This window comes from Eriocheir sinensis, chromosome 7, assembly GCF_024679095.1.
Source record: "Eriocheir sinensis breed Jianghai 21 chromosome 7, ASM2467909v1, whole genome shotgun sequence".
In the NCBI taxonomy this organism is placed as follows: Eukaryota; Metazoa; Arthropoda; class Malacostraca; order Decapoda; family Varunidae; genus Eriocheir; species Eriocheir sinensis.
Genome location: NC_066515.1, coordinates 13,044,263 through 13,066,171, shown reverse-complemented (window position 1 = coordinate 13,066,171; position 21,909 = coordinate 13,044,263). Strand labels below are relative to the sequence as shown.

At 41.9% G+C, this 21,909-nt stretch overlaps 1 protein-coding gene across 4 annotated transcripts in view; it reads left to right on the top strand.

Moving 5' to 3' along the window:
- Nucleotides 1-1,245: 1,245 nt before the first annotated feature.
- LOC126992616 (myb/SANT-like DNA-binding domain-containing protein 3) overlaps nucleotides 1,246-21,909 on the top strand; it is an 88,156-nt gene continuing 67,492 nt past the window's right edge. For 3 of the 4 annotated variants that reach the window (XR_007746755.1, XM_050851435.1, XM_050851433.1), the window contains exons 1-2: nucleotides 1,246-1,593; nucleotides 1,711-1,896. The gene's annotated coding sequence lies outside the window, so the exon portion shown is untranslated. The remainder of the gene's footprint in view (nucleotides 1,594-1,710; nucleotides 1,897-21,909) is intronic. The other variant, XR_007746788.1, reaches the window with a different exon arrangement.

Below are 21,909 nucleotides of genomic sequence, written 5' to 3'. Positions count from 1 at the left end.
CAGAACAAAAGCCTCAGCTATCCTTGGGAACGTAATGGGTGATGCTTTTCTATCTGAGATTGTTGCTCGTCTGAAGGACACAAAATTTTCTCTCATCATTGATGAATCTACCGACCTTTCTACACAAAAACACCTTGTTTTGATTGCTCGGTTCTATGACCTTGAAGTTCAGAAAACTTGTGATCACTTTCTGAGTTTACTTGAGGTAACTGATTGTACAGCTCAAGGTATTTTAGCTCAATAGTGCAGTTTTTGACAGGCATTTAATTCCTATGAAAAATGTTATCGGCTTTGCCAGCGATAACGCAAGTGTTATGATGGGAGAAAAGGAGGAGTCATGGCTCTGCTAAGAAAAGAAAATCCATCCCTGTTTGTGCAAGGATGCGTGTGCCTCCATTGCCCTCTCTGCCTCAAATGCATGTGGCGAGCTGCCTAATAGGGTTGAAGAACTAGCTCGGAACATACATACCTACATAATGAACAGCCCTAAAAGATTCACAGAATATGAGGAATTTCAGAAATTCACAGAGGCTCCACTTCATAGAATACTGCACCCTAGTTTTACTAGATGGCTCTCCTTGGAAGAGGTGGTAAAAAGAGTTTTAGAGCAATGGCCTACACTTAAGCTGTATTTTACATCTGCTGCATTGGAGGATAAGATGGCATCTGCTTCAGCAATATTGCAGGAATTACATAATCCTGTTATAAAAATGTACTTTTCCTTTTTGGCATACATTCTGCCTGCAGTAAATAAACTAAACCTAGATTTCCAGGCAACATCCCTGAGAATTCATAAGCTTCGAACATCTATCAGTAGCAGTGTCAAGGGCATCTTAAGTAACTTCATGAAAGCAGACAAACTAAAAGCAGTGATCTGACTCAGATTAATGTTCATGATCCTTCCAACTATCTCAGCCTTGGAGATATTTACCGCGAGCAATAACAGAAAGTATTTTCCTAGAGCACTCTTCTGATATTTCTAACAGAGACTTAGAGCAGTTTCACGTGAAGACACTCAATTTCTATGTTGCTCTCTCAAAGCAAATGCTAAAACGTTTCCTGTCCTCTAATCTATTCAACAACTTACATCTGCTTGAAGCACTTGACCCATCAAATGTACAGCAAGGAAAACCAAAGTCTATCATACCACTGGCAGTAAAATTTCCAAATATAATTGAGAAGAGTGCGTATGAAGATCTTAACAGAGAGTGGAGAAATAATTTCCTGTGAACTGCCAGCTCTAAGTGTAGCATCTGAGGAGCCTGAAAAATTCTGGTATGCTGCTTCACTAGAAAAGTGTGGTGATGAGGCAAGATTTCCGAATATCTCTAAGCTTATGATGAACCTGATGTCTCTGCCTCATTCGTCTGCTGCCGCAGAAAGGATTTTTTCCCTCGTTACAAACATAAAAACAAAGAACAGATCACGACTAAAAACAGAGACTCTGAATGGATTGATACGTAGCAAATGTATGCTTCAGGACTACAGTTGCAAAACATGGCATCCTTCTCAGGTTCTTCTATCTAAAATGAGCCGAAAGTGGACTCCACAGGAAAACACAAGAGAGGACGAGGATTTACATCTTTAGTCAAGGTAAGAAAATTTGTTTCTTATTATACGTTATATATATATATATATATATATATATATATATATATATATATATATATATATATATATTGGATTTTACATTTGGTACGTTTTGTTCAGATTTGGTACGTTTTGATGCTCCGATTTGGTACTATCCGCAAAATCAGGTTGGCAACCCTGGTCGCGTCACTCTACTAGTGGTACCACGTCTGCAGGGCAGGCCAAGGGGGAACAAAGCGATACAAAGCGGGACAGATCAAAAGGAGAAGTTTTTCCGTGGCCTGCCTGCTGCTGACCCACGCACAGGTAAGGTCACTTTTTTTTTTTTTTTTAAAGGGCAGAGAGCAAGCCTTTACAAGCTACCAAGCTAATAACCTTTCCTATATAGTACTTGATTTACTTGATTACTTGATGTTGTTTAGTAGAGGCCAAGGCCTCATAGTCTTGGTGGTCCACTGCTGCTCCCCAGTCTAGCGTCCCTTTCCTTTGAGGAGCCACACACACCTCAATTTGAGGTGTGTGTGGCTCCTCACTTAGGGCTCATCTGGCAGGCTGCTGAGGAAGACGTCCAGGTGGTTTTTAAACGTCTCCACGGGGCAGTTTGTGAGGCTCAGGATTTCTTTTGGGGGGCAATTGAATATTCTTGTGCCCTGGAAGCTGAGGCTGTTGGGCGCCTGTGTTGTGGCTCTGTGGGATTCTTGGCTGGGGGTGTTTGCCTCCTACACTGTCGCTTGTGCCTCTGATTTGTCGGTAAAACTGCAGAACAACTACTACTCCCTCTCCACCACTTCAGCCCCCCTTACCCCCGAACACAAGCCTGGGGACCTATGTGGAACCGGAGTATTGGGGGGGAAGGCAAAATCACTGAAAAATGGACTTCCAAAATTTCCCTTAAAAATCCCTAAAATAGGGAAAATTCCCTGCAGTAAGAAAAGCCCCTAAAGTATACTATTGTAATCTATTCCAACATAACCTAGCAGCCGTGGCAGCCGGTCTGTTGATAAGTGTCGGGAGTGTAATTGGATGGTCAGAGTGGTGGAACTCCCCCACTGCTGCTCCAATCTGTTTTTTCGAGGTAAAATTCTAGTTTGCCCATACTCCTCCCTCCCCCCCCCCATACAAGCCTGGGGACCTGGTGGGAACACGGGGTTTCGGGTGGGGGACACGAAATCCGTCGCAATCGCGTATTCTTTAGTGGGGAGAGGGGGATAAAAACTCCCTAATCTAGGGAAATTCCCTAAATCTAGGGATTTTTCCTCCCACCACCACAAAAAATGAGCGTTTGTGACGAATTTAGTGTTTCCCATACGGAAACCACGCACTCACTGGATCCCCAAGCTTGTTTTGGGAGAGAAGCGTAGTGAACCCACCAAACGATGCTCACCTCACCCTTCCTTCCTCGTGGTCTGTGGGCAGGGATACATACTGCTGGTGACTGTGTGTCCTTGGACTGCCCATGAGACTGTTCATGCCGCTTCCCTTGTGCGTGTGTATCACCTTTGGCTTCTGCCTGTGACCTTTGGCCTCTGCCTCTGACCTTTGGCCCCTTCTTGTGACCTGGACCACCTGCTGTGCCCCTGCTGACCTGACTTTTCCTACCTCGTCGCCATGACTCGGGGTCGGCTGGCTCCTGGACGTGGTGCCGGTACAGGTGGGAGCCCCACTCGTAAGCACAACACCCAGCGAGATTCTAATGTCAGTGTGAATAGTTCAATCAATAGCAACCTTAGTTCTTGTACTGATGGTCACTGCGGAACATGTGGAGGTGAGACTAATGATGAATCTATTGGCTGTGATTGATGCCCTTTGTGGTTTCATGACTCAACAATCTATATGGGCCTACCCTAGACTACTATCCAGGCACTTAAGGATGTTGGTGGTGAGGGGATACTGTTTGTCTGTACAGGTTGTAGGGTAAATAGTGGTAGTACCTCTAGGGGCTCTGCTGGTGCTGGTGGTGGAAATGTTAACCACGGTGCCATGATGCAACTTCACGAGACAGTCAGAGCTCTGTGCGCCTCTGTAAGATCTCTCACTGAACAGGTCACCAACATGATCAGTGTTCAGGGTACCACTACACAGGCTGCTGCTGGCGCCAGGACTTCCCCTAACCCAGCACTGCAAATTCCTACAGAGACTAACCTCAACTCAGTTTCTGTTAGCCTTATGATCAGGAAGGAGATCACTGAGATGGAGGAGAGGAGAAAAAGGAAGGACTACTTGATTGTTTGGGGCATCAAGGCCACCAACGACGCTGAGGCCTTGGCAAAGACAGATCAGGCTGCTACTTTGGCTGTGGGTTCCGTTGTCCCATCATCTGATATATACTGCATCAATCGTGAGCGAGGTATCTATAGAGTCAAATGTGTAAATATGGATAAAAGACAGGAATTGCTTCAGAAAGCCAGTTCGCTGAGGACCAACGAACAGTGTCAGCATATCTATTTCAACAGAGACTTAACAGATATGCAAAGGCAAGAGCTGTATGCTAGGTGCCAGCGTTCTGTGGGTGCTGTCAGCAGCCAGCTGGGGGCTGGGGCTGGCTCTGCTGACTCTACCTCTCGTGACACTGGTGGCAGTGCCCAGCATGGCCAGCCGTCCGGTGGTGCTGTGTCCCGTTCTGTCCCTTTACCACAGTAAATTTGTCTCAGATCAATATAAATAGTATTAGTAATAAGCTAACTTTAGTTTCCTACTTTCTGTCTCAAAACAAGATTGATATCTTAGCTGTTACTGAAACATGGCTTCTTCCTTCTGTTCCTGATTCTTTCGTTGCCATTCCCAACTATAATTTAGTGCATAAAGATACACCAGAATCCACTGCCAAACATGGTACCTACCTTTATATATGCAACACTGTTGCATATATAGCGCTGGACCTACCAGTCAGAAACTTAGTAGGAGTTCACCTGCCTTCCTATGGTGTATATATTTTAGCAGCTTATCGCCCTCCCTCAAACTCCCAACTACATGATGTTGAACTTAAATCATTCCTGGAGGACTTTCCTCCTGGTAAGGAATTAATCCCTGTGGGAGATTTCAATCTACCAGGTATTAACTGGTGTGGTGATGTGCCCATTGCTTCTACTGCCCATGACACCTCCTTCCTTGACTGCTTTATGTCTCTTGGTCTTCATCAGTGGGTGACAGAGCCTACCTACTAACACAAGAGCGGACAACACTCTTGACTTGGTATTTACCACGGAACATGAAAGGGTCGCTCAGGTGCAGCTCCATCCTCCCTTGCCCAACTGTGATCACCTCCCTATATCCTTTATTTATACCTTTCATGGTCTCACTCCAGCTCAGACTCCTAAGACAATTATACTATGGCACATAGGTAATTATCGAGCCATGAATAATGCTCTCTTGGAATTCGACTTTGACTACGAGTTCTCAAACATGTCTGTGGAAGCTGCTTACAATAGACTTCTAGAAATACTGCAAGCAGTGATTTCACTGTATGTTCCTAGTAGAGTTGCCTGTGACTGCCCTATAGTCCCTTGGAAATCTAAGCCACCGGCTGAACTTGTCAGGAGGCGTCACAATGCATGGGTTCATTATAAAGCAATGTGACAGTCAAGGGGTAGGAACTCAGATGTCGCCCAGATAGCCTTGTCCTCCTTTCTAGATGTTAACTATGAGTATAGAAGCTACTCCTATCAGTCACAGAGAGACTATGAATCCCACCTGGGCCCGTATCCTCACAAGCTATTAACTTTTACTCGTAAAGTTACTATCAAAGTTAATAATGTTTTTTCGTTCCCAAAAGTAGCCCAATGCGAATATAGTAGCCCAATCTGGCAACACAGTGTGTGTGTGCGGGCGTGTTTTTTTTAGGATAATGTTGCTATGAGAAAATCTCACAATAGCAGTCATGCACCTAAAGGCGGTGTCACACTAGCACTTTTTTTCAACTTTTTTCCCGTCGTTTCTAAACTTTCCGTCGGCACACAGACCATGGAATGTAAACTTCTCTAACCCCAATACTGTGTATTGTAGACTTAGACGAAGCCAAAAAAAAAAAAAGCGTGCATGGATGCGCATACTTCTGGAGTTAGTGACACCTCTTATTGCAAGTGACACCAGGATGAGCAGGAGAGCTTTGAGAGACAGGTTGAGCCACGCGAAAGTCTTGCAGGCGTGAACATCCTGATCGTCTGATAATTCATGCCATAAGTTAATGCGGACGATGAAAAAAAATCGACGATGGCTTTACCCCTTGGGTGGTGTGGAAATAAGTCAAAAGTAATATTTTTAATGATCCATCAAAATTTGCTTTGACGTCCTGGCATTACATATACAGGTACAGTCTCCATTTTTTTGTCATATTTATGCCATATGGCTGATATTGTATGGATGGAGCACACACACACAAAAAAAAAAAAAAATGCGATAAAGAAGCAGGCAGTGCCAAGTGTTATAAAAATTTTTTTGTATTCACCACAGATAGAAGAATCAATCATAAAAACCATATTTGTTTTTAATCTAGAGTGAGAGAGAAAGAGAGAGACAAGAGAGAGAATCCTCCTCCTCCTCCCTCTCTCCCTCCTCTCTCCCTCCCTCCCTCCCTCCCTCCTCCCTCCCTCCTCCTCTCTCCTCTCTCTCCCCCTCCCCTCTCTCTCCCTCCCCTCTCTCTCCCTCCCCTCCTACTCTCTGCCCCTCTTTAATACCAATGCATCCGTAAGATAATAGGGGAGGGCACAATTACCGCGTCGGTTAGACAAGGTGGAGATCATGAACACGCCAACATGATGGGTGACTAGTTTCAATTTATTAAGAGTAATAGATATCCTCGTCAATTTTGAGTGTAAGTATTAGCAAATCCTGCTACTATTATCTTCTTCTTCTTTATGGCGGGCTCGTTGCTAAGGACGCCTCCGTGCAAAACGTAAACATCCGACATAAATTAAGTAAATATTTCAAAAGAAAAATAAAGAAAACATGTATAAATGTACAACAAAAACATAATAAATGGCAAACACAAGAAAATATTGAGTTTTGTGGCAGATAGAAGCAGCCTCAAAGGCTGCTTTTACTTCGTCACTCGTCAATACCCTTATCTCCCCTCCTGCGTCACAACTTGCTCTGCTGAAATTACCGCACCATAACCACGTCATCTGCCCCAATGAGCACACCTACGGGCCGGAGAACCAGCGCAGAAAAGGAGTAAGTTTAATTGGTCGCCAGATGAAACGGTCTTCTTACATCAAATTCATGAAAAAAAGACGTATAATCAGAGGGTGTTATGGGAAGAGTATCACCCCTGAGGATAAGAAGAGAGCGTGGACTGAAGTGGCAGAAGCTGTAACAAGGTTGGTAGTCACATATTCATGGTTCCTAACCTAATCATTTGGGTATTTTTTGCATAATAACACAATCACTGACCTTCCAAAGAGAACATACCTTTTCATTCTGTATCTGAATAGTTTCATTATGACCATTTCTGCCACAACCCCGTCTCCCTCAACAACCTAACATAACGCAACCTAACCATGCCAAACCTGCCCCGTCCTACCGAACACATCCTAACTTAACATGCCAAGTTTGTTGGGGGGGAAGAGGGGGTTGGTATAGATAGTTAAGGCATATTTGCCCTTTTTTTATTCTTTATTTATTTATTTATTTTTTTTATTTTATTGGGGGGGGTGCTAGGCATGCCAGACTATGGACACTTTTACAAGTACTTTATGTCAAGACTATATGGGAATAGGTAGGTTTCATGAGAATGGTAAAGTAAGATTAAAATAGGATATTTATAGCATTGGTCAAACAGATTATGGTGATATAATGTTAGATTGGAATGTACTCAAGATAATGAAATTAAGGTTAACACTTTTATTTTGTTAAATATTCTCATATTCATGATTCAAGTAACTTGCAAACTAACCTAACCTCGTCAAATGGGTATTTTTGTATACGAACACAACCACAGAGTTTCCAAACAGAACATACTTTTTCCTGCTGCTCCATGTGAATAGCATCATCATGACCATTTCTGCTGCAACCCCCACTCCCTCAACAATCTAACATAACTAAACCAACTCCTGCTAAACCTGTCTTACCTAACACGTCCTAACCTAACATGGTAGGTCCCCAAGGGGGTTAGTATAAGAGAGTCAAGTCATATTTACCTGTTATTTTATTTATTCCTTATTTAGATTTTTTTGGGGGGTGGGTGGGTTGGGCATGCCAGACTCTCCACACTTTTACAAGTATTTTATGTTAAAACTATATCGGAATAGGTAGATTTGATGAATGGTAAAGTAAGATTAAAATATTATTTTGATAGCATTGGTCAAACAATTTATGGTGATATAATGTTAGGTTAGAAGCACTCAAAAGAATGGAATCAAGATTAATGCTCTGATTTTTTTTGTATAGCTGTATTGTGTAATATCATCCTACTTAGAGAAAAGCATTTTAGAAAAGTAGGTAATGAAAAGTAGTATTTATGGCCATGTTCATAACAACTAAAAAGTTAATGTCTTATGATGCATGTAAATAAAATACTGGTACTGATTTAGCTTTCCATCACAGCATGTATTAAATGTTATTGGAGAAGGTATGGGAAATAAATAGCATGCCATAGTGAAACTATTAAGAAACTTGCTTCACATTTATACCCTGACAGTGCCTTCCCTGGGAGTGGACCCCGTACGCAGGATGACTGTGAGAGGCGTTGGTACAACGTACAACAAAAATCAAAGTCTTGCATTGCCAAGTGCAAGAATGAGCAGCGGCAGACTGGTAATTTTTTTTAGTTGTTATGTCTTTAAATGTAAAACGTATATTAGTTAGTTTTTTATGTGCTCACAGAATGCAGCTATACTGGCCACAATGCCTTTATTTCAGCTTAAAGTTAATAAGTTCATAGCAGTGAACTGCATATTTGATAAAGAAATTTTTTTAATGTTCATGTGTCAATGACTATCAATCTATCTAAATACCTTGGCTGTCTTCCCCCAGTGAAGGGTTTGAGCCAAGACAGGCACACACTCACTCACACATTCACACTCATGTACACCACTCTCTCAGCTGCACAGCCCCTGAGGGAGTAAAAAGGGCCCTCACTGTATGGGGGATTAGCTGCACAGTTCAGACAAGGAACTTCCACACCAAGGCCTCACAGCATACACTGGTTTACCCCTGCCCCTTCATAACAATGACATTTCCCCCAGCACCTGAGTGCCCCACACGTGTGGCACCACAGATACGCAGGCGCCTGCTTATATAACTATGACATTAACTGTGGTAGATAAACTGGTGTATGACATCATAGGCTGCTCGTCTCATGTATTTGAAGGGGTACACGAGCCATTCAGCATTGACACAGCTGATGATGTGTAGGGATAGGACAGCAGCAGCAGCAGCAGTCAAGCAGCACTGAAATATTGACTGGCCTGTATGTTTTTGGGAAAAACTTTTATATTCTCTTTAAAACAATTTATTAATCACTCTTAAATTCATATTCTTTGTAGATACACACTTTATCAGTCAATTACTTTACAACCAATAACAAATAGTGGAATATTTCTGTTAATAAGTAATATTTCACCTTTAAGACCCTTTTTCTTCAACTACGTACTTATTTAACCCGTCCGCTACGATTGGCATGGATTTGGCTTTCACTGGTAGCCTGGTAACATAGTAGTCCCAGGTCTTTCTCTGCCTGGCAGTGGATAGTGGAGCGTTTCCCATGTGGTATTGGTATGCTGGATATCCCCTCCCAAGGTGCAGGACTACATTTTCTTCACTGAATTGTAGCAGCCATTTTTTGTTCCATTTCTGTAGTTTGGTGATGTTTTCTTGTAGGTTATAATCTGCAGTTAAGGGGTTAACCGCCATATTCTCAGTGAAGCTCTTCCCTCTTCGTCGAAGCGTCTCTTAGAGAGTGTGTTTCCGTTGAAGGGTATGCCCAGTCCCTAACCTGTAAGGAATGGAGCCAAACCGAAGCAGGCAACCAAGGATTTACTGACCCCCACTACCTTCAATAGGTTCCAGGTGCTGGCAGACACCATGGAGGATGAGTTCGAGACTCGCCTAGTTGGGGACTCCATGGTGCGTGGCCAGCTGGTTGAGTTCTGTGGTCGTTCATCAAACGGCCGCAGAAAACGTTACTGCTATCCAGGTGCCAGACTGGACGACATCACCGCAGCGTGCGATGATGTCACGAGAAATGCCGACCGAAACACCCTCTTTGTCATTCACGCGGGGACAAATGACGTAAAGACAACCCTTTCTGAGGAACTGCTTGAGAAATACCGCCGCATGATCAAGCAGTATAAACGTAAAACGGATGCCAGTAACATCATAATTTCAGGAATCCTCCCGAGGGTCGGTGCCGAATCTAGCTTTTACAGTAAGGCCTTCAGCACAAACAACAGACTTCAGTCCCTTTGCTCACAAGAAAACGTCCAGTTCGCTAACTTGTGGAACAATTTTTACTACGACTCAGACTTGTTCCTTCCTGATGGCATTCACTTAAACCCTGTTGGAGCAGCCCGTTTGAGGCTGCTCTGTGACCAAGTGGCTCTTCGAAGCCAAAAACGCGGAGGCGAGAACACCAGCAGCTCCACCGTGAGGGTGCACTCAACCATAAAACTCCCGACTCGAATCACATTAAAGCTTGCTATGTAAATGCTCGTAGCCTCGTAACAAATTTGAAGACTTAGAAGTCCTCGCAGCTACAAATCATTATCACATCATCGGAGTCACAGAATCTTGGATAGACACTTCAAATAGAGATTTCATTGCGGAATATAGATTACCGGGTTATACCATTTTTAGTCATGAACGAGAGAACAGACAGGGTGGAGGCGTTATCTTTTATATCAACAACTCTCTCCATCCAGTATCCGTGAAAACAGATATTATAACCAATGTAGACACTGTCTTCATTGAAATTAAAAATAAATCTCGTAAAATAGTAATTGGACTTATCTACAGACCGCCAAGGCAGACTCTTAATATCCACCACGCATTAAGTGAATTCATATTAGAAACAAGTAGCAGTTGTGAGGCAGTAAGTGTGGGGGACTTTAACTTGCCAGTGAAAAGCCGGGGTGAACCGTTGAACTCTCATACAGGGCTCGACCTGTACACAAATTGCTAGAAAGTGATTTACATCAACACGTTAAAGAACCGACTTGGGAAAAAATAATATACTTGACCTTATCTTTTCAACGACAGCTGATCTAGTTAACGAAGTAAATGTTGGTCCAATTTTTAGTTCTAGCGATCACCGAACAATCACATTCAGTATCAAGATGAAAGAAAGTAAAGGAACTCCTAGAAAAGAAAAGGTGGCTGATTATCAGAGAGCGAATTTCGTAAGACTCCGATCAATTCTAAATAATTCTGACTGGACTGTAATCTCGGCGGAAGCAGATATTGATAAATCTTGGGGCCTTCACCACAATATTGAACAATGCCATAAGCATATCGTACCCTATCGTAACAGACGTTCAGCTTCTAAGAAGAAACCCAAATGGTGGAATAACGAAATTCAAAATAGCCTATCTCTTAAAAAAGCGTATACAGTAGGTACATATCATCTCAGAGCAAGGCTGACAAACTAGAGTTGGACAGAATTCGCCGAAACCAAGAAATTAATAAAACAAAGCAAGAAAATCTTGAAGAATATATAGCGGAAACAAGTAAATCTAATCCTAAAGAATTTTTCAGCTATGTAAATATTAATAAAAGTCACTCACTTGTGGTATCGGACCGCTTGCTAATGAAAATGGTAACCACACGAATGAAAATGAAATGGCTACAATCCTAAATAACTTTTTGCATCCGTATTTACCATAAGATTGTTTATCACCTCAACCGCCGGAGGTTAGAAGGACCGAAAAGATGTTAAGTGGCGTGCTCATCGTGAAAGTGACATTTTACGCACAATTGAAAAGATTAAAGTAAGCAAAGCTCCTGGTCCAGACAAAATTACCCCTAGGGTCTTAAAAGAAATCAAACATCAAATTTGTAAACCGCTCTCCATCATATTCAATAAATCTTTAACAGCTGGACATGTGGCGTCGGATTGGAAACTTGCAAATGTCACACCAATTTTCAAAAGGGACAAGTCTCATCCAGGAAACTATCGACCAATTAGCCTGACATCTATTGTTTGTAAGTTAATGGAGACTATCATTCGCGACAATATGGTGAAATTCTTCAAGAAAATAATATAATAAATAATTCGCAACATGGCTTCCGTAGTAAACGTTCGTGTTTGACTAACTTACTTGATTTTTTCACTATATTTTGAGGTGTTCGATGAAAGCAGATCAGTAGATATCATATATCTGGATTTTCAAAAGGCATTTGATAAGGTCCCCACCAACGATTGCTCAGCAAACTACTGGCGCCGGTATCTCGGGTAACATTCACAATTGGTTTATGGACTGGCTCTCTGGCGGAAACAGAGAGTAGTTCTTAACGGTGTTACATATAACTGGCTCGATGTCAAAAGCGGCTTACCTCAAGGATCCGTTCTTGGCCCCATGCTCTTCTTAATTTAGGTTAATGATATCGATGATGGGCTACTTTGCAAAGTATCTAAATTTGCTGTAGACACTAAAATTGCTAGGAAAGTATCTGCGATACTCGACGAAGAAGCTACAATCAGATATAGATCGACTTGCACGTTGGGCCAATCAATGGCAAATGAAATTTAACGTTGAGAAATGTAAAGTGTTGCACATCAAAAAATAACAATCGCGTTGATGCGTAATGAATGTCCAACAACTTTCTGCAGTAAGTAAAGAAAAGGATCTTGGAATCACTATATCAAGCGATTTAAAGCCCGGTCAGCATTGTTCAGAGGTAGTTAAAACTGCAAACAAATTGGTTGGCTTCATCGGACGAGTCTTTAATAATAAATCGGAAAAAGTAATATTAAAACTGTATAATTCGTTGGTTCGACCCCGTCTAGAGTACTGTGTACAGTTTTGGTCTCCCTACTACAGAAAAGACAGAAAAGTTGGAACGGGTCCAACGAAGAGTAACAAAGATGATTCCTAGGTTGAGAAATTTGTCATATGAACAAAGGCTTAAAGAAGTAAATTTATTCAGCCTATCAAAACGAAGAATGCGAGGCGATCTAATAGAAGTGTTTAAAATGTTCAAAGGATTCAGTGATATTAATGCGGAAGATTACAATTGATCGATCAAATAGAACAAGAAGAAATCACAATTTGAAGATAAGTGGTAAAAGATTCTCGTCGCACGAAGCTAAACACTTCTTCTTCAATCGAGTTGTTAATGTTTGGAACTCTCTACCTTGTGATGTCGTTGATAGTACAACAGTTACGACCTTCAAGAATAGATTAGACAAGTGTTTTGAATCCAACCAGCAACTAAGATATTACTCATTGTCGTAATAACGTTAAGTTCTTTCGAATACTGGTGTCCTTGTCCGCTTTTATTGCCCGGTTAGTGGTAGCAGTAATGGTAGTTCTTTCCTCTTTCCTACATAAATTCCATGCAGTTTTTCCATGCTGCATGGTTCTTTTTCCTTTCCTGCCAGCTTTGGCTGGAGGGATGGGGGGGTGGGGAGGAGCCTTCGCCTTTGCTGTCCTTCATCTTCCACCTTTGATTAGATAGTTAGTGTAGCTTGTCACAAACAACCTCGTAAGGACCAGCAGGTCTGCTGTTGTTTGTTCTTCCTTTGTGTTCCTTTGTGAAACAATCTTTCCGTGTAGTGTTGGTACTACTGCAAATCAAACAAATGTTGAAAACCGAAACCTTAATGCAATTTAGGTACATTTCTATAATGGATTATATAGTGTGACTAATATTTATGTAAACAGTGCTTGATACAGTGACATACATTATATATAGCAGAAATTTTACATTGATGCATTTAATTGGTTGGTACCCATGGCTATGTTTGCTTCGCTTTCATATCATCCCGTTACCAATGGGCGGAGCTTAGGAGACCTCGTTAGAATAAACTGCTTTTATTTTCTTTATTTTCCTCCTGTTCCATGAGACATCTCTTTCGCCCTTCGTTATTTCTCACTTGTAAATATATTTTAACTAGCTTTAGAGCTCCTATCAGTGGGTGGAAAATGGTATCATCTATATTGCTGAGCTTTGCTAAGCTCCACCCACAGGTGACGTCACGAGTTTAGAGATTGGCTGTGGTAAGCCCAGCAGTGCGAATACCACCACATATTCATACAGACTTGTGAAACAAGCGCCCGGAGAAAGCCTGTTAGTCCGTCACTTTAAAATTCATCCCAGCAATCTTAATTCATGCTTATGGTTCGAAGTTCCCATCCTACAAACGCTCAAAAAAGATAACTGTTGTGAATAGTTGAGACTAAAGGGCGAGGCGTGCTGGTTGAGAGGTGTGTTCCAGTGTTGGCTTAAATTATCATAGGAACCGTGAAGTCTTGAATAAACAGAATTATATTGTTTCTCGCATTGTATTATTTTTTATATAAGGCCTAGAAAACTTAAATTATTCTTATACCCAATTAATAATACAGCAACATGGAAAAATGTTGTAATAAAGCATTAAATGTGCGAAGATATTAGCGAAGAGCGGGCCTTCACCTCCTCTTCGTCAAGAGAGGAAATTAGTTCATTTTTTTCCCACTCGCCGCTTCGCGCGCTGCATCAAAGACACTCCTCGTCACTGAGAATACCGTTTGGTCCACGAAGCCTTGTTTCCTTGCGTGAAGGGGGAAGAGATTCACTGAGAATACGGCCGTAAGTTACATGCATTAATCATGACTAATATATGACGCTTTTTTTCAGCCCCACTGCTATATTGCTAGAGATCATCCCAGCACATTGTTCATTACTTGTGGAAAAGATACCATCAGATGCTCTGGCAACAGCCACTGCTTCAACATCTGCTGGCCCTATGACACCAGCCACTGCTTCATCATCTGCTGGCCCAATGACACCTGCCACTGCAAGGGATGACAATGAAGCTGCTCCACCACAGTCACCACCTACTTCATCGGAGTTAAGAGATGCCTTTCACAGGGCAGCAGTATAATTTTTTGATGCTGGGGCTGAATATTACTGCCTCAAGGCTATGATTTTGTCACTTTTTTATTTTATTTCTGAGGAGGTTAAGGTGGAAGGGGTGAAAAATAATCTCTGCTGTTTTTCGACAGAAATGGTTAGTAAATTCATTCAAAGCACAAAATTTACCAGAAAAAAAATTGTGTGCCATTGTGAGTGGGTTCACTTGAGATTGGGCTCCAATACGCCTCCGTGGTCTAGTGGGCAGCATGCCTGGCTTCTACGCGGGCCCGGGTTCGAATCCTCACCCAGCTGATCATCCTCCCTCTCGGGCTGGTCGATAAATGTCTACCTGGGGAAACCTGGGGAAACTGTGGTAACCCGGATGTCACACTGGCCCTGTGTCCCGGGGTAATGGGCTCCCTCCCACCACAGGCTCAAGGGCCAATGTTACGGAGATGAGCACTGAGGCCACGCGCTGCTACAGCGTATGCCCCAACTTTACCTTTACCTTTATTGGCTCGACTGACAGACATGGCTTTGTATGTCGAAGGTCACTGGTTCAATCCCCACAGCCAGCACTCTCTAACTTGGATTTTTCTGAGTTACCTAGAGCCTAGATTAATTTCTCGGTGTTAAATGAGGATATTTGCACCGGCACCCAGTTGTGGGTGTTACAAGATACGTTGTTACAATCAGGGGCGTCATTTGGACTTCAAAAGTGGGAGGGACATTAGGGCAGACAGTATTATGTATATTTATATATATATATATATATATATATATATATATATATATATATATATATATATATATATATATATATATATATATATATATATATATATATTTACCATTAGCTTATAACACCTTTAGGCACCGATCATATTTGCATTTTATGTAGTCTGTGATGCAGGCAGGATATTCATTAGCACCTAATTAGACTCATGCTGCTCTCCAGTGCTCTCTGATGCACTCACAATCAAAGATGTAGTATACCTATATGGTAGCATTGAGTAATCTTAGGTCACTTGGTAAAGTGTTCACTTAAGTCCGACCCAAGCTGACAACATAAACCTAAGCGTGTTTGCAAGCTGAGTGCTTAGAATATTGGCATAATAATAAAAGATGCTGAAAACTGGATTCCACTACTTTATTTAATATATGAGTAATTATATACCGAATTTGTAATGGAGCCAAGATAAAAAAGCTATGTTTTTCAGTGGTCATACCATGATCTCACGAAAATAAATAGGTTGACATATATAATTAATTACTACGTATTTTGTTATGACGACTATTGTACATTAATACCATAGCTTTGAATCCAATGATGAATATCTTCAAGCAAGACACAAATAGTAACAGATTGGTCACCAATTCACTCAATAAACACAATACTCCAGAAAAGTATACACTAAATTCACAATGAAGTTGTTTTTCCACTTGGAACTTTGTAAACAGAAACCAAGTAACCTCGTTTTACTTCACTCATAAGTCATGATGTACGCGATGTGGTCGCCTCGACCTTTCGTTCCACCTCCCTCACACTCGCAGACGTCACTAACAAGCTTTCTTACAACCATTATCTCCATACGAATAACCGGCAGGAGTAATTTGTTTTCTAACTTGATTTTAAAGCAACAATAATTATAAATCATATTTTAAATTACATTTTAATGCAATTTTAATGTCATCTTTTTCATTTGCATGTGTGTACCTTTCTGCTACAAATAAAAGTTTTTTTCCTATGTTTCGTTTTCCTTAACTCAAATATTTCACATTTTAATCAATAACAAAGGCATCAAACACTAATTGTATGTTCGAGCTATGTAAGTTTTTTTTTTCTGTTCACATAAACTGTTTCGTTTTCCTTTGGTGCCATTATTTTCACATGGGTGCAGTCTATCATTCCTACAACACCGGCAAGTTGGTAAAATTCTGCTTGCTTTTCACGGATCTCCACTCTATCAAGGGGAGACTGGATAAACCTCCCGACTACCTACAGGTCACTGAGGGCAGCCAGAGTTTCCGCAATCACCCTGCATACACTACTCTGGCTTACCCCAAAATCATCACTTGAACACTGCAACATTTTTCCTGTAGCCAAGTAGCCTGATTCTGATTCTAATCAGGCTAAGTCAAAATCACTTTCAACCCCGGGATGAGGAAATGCTCCCTTTGAACTGGATCTTGTAGCTCTCTTCTCACCAGATCAGTCACATATTCCATTCCTGCACAGTCTAATATGTATCTCTTGACAAGTTCACCGTCATTATTCAGTTCCAAAGCGTCCTATCGAACTCTAAATTGCGTAGGCGGGCTGGGTGAGGAAGTCCGGCGGCCATGTTGATATGGGTCTGGGTCTGGGATTCACTATTAATTTTACTATTAAGTGTTTAGAAGTCCCCGCCAGCACTCCCAAGTTAAAACCGAAGTTAATAGTAGGTATTAGGCTAATAGTTGGTGAGGATACACTTTGAGAGTGAAGTTAATACCAAGTTTAGTATTAATAGTTGACGAGGATACGGGCCCTGATCTCTAACTTAAAGACTAAGCCTAAATTGTTTCATGCTTACATCCGTAACAAGAAAGTGGGACGACCCACTATAGGACCCCTTAAACAACCCTCTGGTGAAATTTGTTCTTCTGCCCCAGAAATGGCAGATTTGTTTACTAAGGCCTTCTCTTCTGTATATTCTACCAGTACCCCTGATAATCCAGTAGAGCACCAACACTTTGAAGGTAGCTTGAATAACTTGGTTATAAATCTGTCTGATGTCACCAGTATTCTGCGTGATCTAAATCCTTCCAGCAGTATGGGGCCTGATGGTATCCACCCTTGTTTGCTCAAACACTGCTTCTCATCCCTTTCATACCCCCTTCTCTGGCTCTTCCATCAGTCAGTCCAAACTGGTGAACTCCCATCAGTCTGGAAGTCTTCCCAAGTAGTCCCCATCTTTAAGAAAGGTGTGCGTCCTTCCCCTCTTAATTACAGACCAATAAGTCTCACTTCAGTATCCTGCAAGTATCTCGAGCGTATTACTGTGAATGATCTGACATCTTTTCTCGTGAATAATAACTTATTAGATTCTAATCAGTTTGGCTTCCGTAAGGCTCACTCAGTTGATGATCAGCTCCTTCTAACATATGATGACGCCACCTGCTGGCTTGATCAAGGGCATATGGTCGACCTTATACTGTTTGACTTTAGTAAAGCATTTGACCTTGTTAATCATAACATTATGATCAGTAAGCTCTCCCACATCGGTATAGGGGATCCCTTACTCTCTTGGATACACGGATTTCTGAACGGAAGAGTAATGAGGGTTGTGGTTGGGGGCTCTGAGAGTGATTCTACGCATGTAACTAGTGGAGTTCCCCAAGGGTCTGTCCTTGGACCAACCCTCTTTCTCATTTATATTAACTTTGTGGCTCACGGTCTGACCTGTAAATACAAAATTTTCGCTGATGATCTGAAAATATACCAAAAGATAAATAAGACTACGCCTTCTCTTACATTGTTAGATATTGCTTCTGTGCAGAGAGATGTAGACCTACTGGTGTCACGTGCGGAATCATGGGGGCTCAGGCTCAACTCGGACAAGACCCGTGTTCTTAGGTTCTGCCGAGGATCTGCTCCAAATCTTGGCCCGTACTCTGACTACTATATTAGAGGAAATCCTTTACAGTTTGTGCAGTCTGCATCAGATTTAGGGGTTCAAGTTGATACTTCATTGAAGTTTCATCTCCACATACACTCTCTTGCAAATAAAGCTGCAGGAATTTCGTCGAATTTACGTAAGAGCACAATTAGCCGTGAGCCTGAGTTTATGAAATCTCTTCTCACCTCTCATATCCGTCCTGTGCTGGAATTTTGTTCAGTTGTATAGCACACAGGGTATGTAGGTGATACTGACTTGCTTGAGAGAGTCCAACGACGATGGACCAAGGAGATTGTTGGACTTTCGCATCTTGACTATGCCTCCCGACTGGATGCCTTGGGTCTCTTTTCTGTGCATGGCAGACTGCTTAGAGCTGACATAGTCAAGGTCTGGAAGATTCTCAATGGCCTCTCTCCTGTGCAACCCTCTGAGTTATTTTCCCTTCAGACATCATCTAGAACCCGTGGAAATTCACACAGAATATTTCTACCCCACAGCAACACAGAAATACGTAGGCGATACTTCTCAGTCTGAGTGATTGCTTTGTGGAATAGCCTGCCAGACACAGTTATCCTGTCAACATCCTTAACTGTATTTAAGGCTATACGAATTTTAACCCCTACATACTAATACCAATGTATTCTCATATATAATTTCATATGATCTCATTTTTAACTATAGTTCCTAAACACACTGGTCAAAGAACATATCAACTCTAACTTACTTTATTTTACTTACAGCAATATGAATATAAATACTTATTTCACTTATATACATATAAGTCATTATATTTTATAACTAGTCTTTACTTGGTGCAATCAACACACATTCCAGCAGCGGCTTAATAGTTTTAGTGTTAAGAGTAATTACGCAAATATGCATTCTGCTGGCGTGTTGGCACTTGTGGGGTTCTCTTCTCGTGGAACCCCTCAAGGTAAGATGTCTAGGTAAGATCTGGCGTGGCGCTGGAGGCCATCTGCATTCACATAAACCGCCTACACCACACTCATGCCCTCTCTCTAGTAGGGTCTCACCTCATCGCAAGGTTTCTGTCCTCCAAGTAGAGTCTGTGGCACCAAACACAGTGTATCTTCATTGTTTATCACTGACACAAGCAAAACCACCAGCTAGCCTTGATCCGTCCAACGCCGCGCCTTAAACAGTACTGCGGGTTCTAGAGCAAGTGAAGGCTCTCGAACCTCCTGCCCGAGCTGTTTGAACACGTGAATCCTTACTGACCGCATGTTGAATCTGCTTCACGGGTTAGTATTCCCAGTATACAAGGTGATTGTGGAAATTGACTCCGCGCCTCCAGAATAAGATAATACGCCTCCCTATATCATATATAGAGTTAAAAAACAAAATACATGTCCCTCAACCATAATATGAAGGCGGAAGTACTTAAAAGTCAAGAAGCCGAATTAATCCCCTTCCCCCAACGATCTTGGGGGGCCCGCGGGAGGTCAGGGTATTTGAGTGGGGGAGCATATTTAAACTACTACAACTGAACTTTACGACCTAACCGCTGGACCCCCTCCCCCTCTTAAAGTACCCCAGCCGAACTGTACGACCTAAAAGCTAACTGAGGGACATTGAACACAAGTAACCTGCTTTCGAACCTGCTTCACGCGTTCGTACGTGATACCAAACCTGCTTCACGCGTTTGTACGTGCTACCAGTAAGTGAATACATAGTCGTATATGACGGTTGCAAGATTCCTATGACGTAAATTACTTACCATTTATAGATGCTTCATTATGACCATAATACTGTAGCGGGGGGCTTCGCCCCTCTCAAACCCCCCTTTGGTATGGAGAGTGAGTGAAATTGCGTGGTTTCCGTACTGCGTTGTAAAAAAACCCGGAATGTATGAAATTTCCCTACTTCTAAGTAATTGTAAGGAATTTCCCTACATCTATGGTATTTTTCAACCCCCCATAGCTCAAAACTATGCATTTGCGACGCATTTCATGTTTACCACCGAATTCCTCGGTCTCAATGGCCCCCTAGCCAATTTTGGTTGGGAGGGGTGAGTATGGGCAAACACTAGAATAATACCATTTTCGACAGCCCACACTGCTTGTTGAATATATTTAAATTACCCTAACCTAACTTTACATAACCTTCTAATGGGGGGCTTCGCCCTTCTCGATCCCCCTTCTAATGGGGGGGGGGGGGGGCTTGGCTGAATGCCGGTCAGCTCAGTCCATTGCCAACTCGGCCCATGGCCAAGTTGGACCATTGCATACCAACTCAGCCCATTGCGTATTCAACACAACGAAACACCTGCTAGAAATTACAATATTCAATGAAATTTAATCTATTCTCTTCAAGTGCACAATGCCTATTTACACGGTACAGTAAGCTGCAGTCAGTTGCTAAAACCAAAAGTAATAAAAGTAGAATAGAAGAGAATAGAATAGTTTATTATTGAAAATTACAACATAAGAGGAGGACAGATCATGCCTGTCCAACCCCTAGTCAATACTTGAGATATGTATAACACATACGCCATACCTTCCCATCTGAGAGGAGACACACTTGCAAAGTCACTGAGTAATTTTTTGAGCAAGTAAAAGCTGAGTTGTCCTTTGCCCGCCTTCCTATTTAGCCTATTATGCCAACCTTCCAAATCGTTATTTGTACAGATGCTTCTACCAAATACGCACCACGCTCTGGGAAGCCAAATGTCAGAATGGATCCAGGTGTTTTTTATATAGTCTAGAAGACTTATGAGGGCGTGAGTCATTTGCTTTCCTGTAATATCTTATGAAGAGTTCTTCAATATGCTCTGCAGGGCTTCAATATGCTCTGCAGGGACATAAGGCAATGCCAGGACTTTCCTGAGATATTTATGCGTTCCAACATCATTTGTGTAAGATACCTGTAGGCCTATTTCTTGAATTTTCCACCATACTGCCTGCCCCCAATGAAAGCTGCATTCTCAAATTATAACATCTGGCAGGATTTCGGGAATTGCATCCAAATGCTTGCCTCAAAATCAATAGTAACTTGCTTTATTTTCAATTCCCCACCTAAAAGATCTTTAGGTTTTGCAAACACCTTTTTGTAATCTCTACAACTTTTCCCAGACATTAGTGCAAAAAGCAGTGGCACTTGTTTTAAGTTCTTGTTACTTTGTACAAATGTATGAATACTACAAAGTTGAGTAGTGGGGCGGCGGACTATTTCAAAAGTTGCATCTGCGCACCAATGGTTTGCCTTGCTTAACAGGGATAGTTGTTCTGTAGCAAATATTAGATGCCGTCAGCCACCAACAGAAATGTCATACCACAGGAAATTTTCAGGAATGTGAACATGACTTATTTTAAAAGAATCAAGCTGATGGTCCGAGTTGGTATTAAAAAATGGTCCAAGTTGGTTCACCAGGTGGGCCGAGTTGGTAATCGTGAATGGTCCGAGTTAGCAATGGGCCGAGATGGACGCACACCGGCTTGCCCCCCCCCCCAGTGCTGAAGGCATCTCTATCTGCCCGTCATGTCAGTCCCACACTTAACACTCAATAGCCTGAGGAGTGTTATATTGAGTGTGGAATGTATGGGGAATCTGGGATTTAATTGGGTGTGAGAAGGCAAATTGACTGACATATGGGCCTCCAAAATTTCCCTAAAATTGGAAAAAATCCTTAGTCCCAAAACTTTGAGGA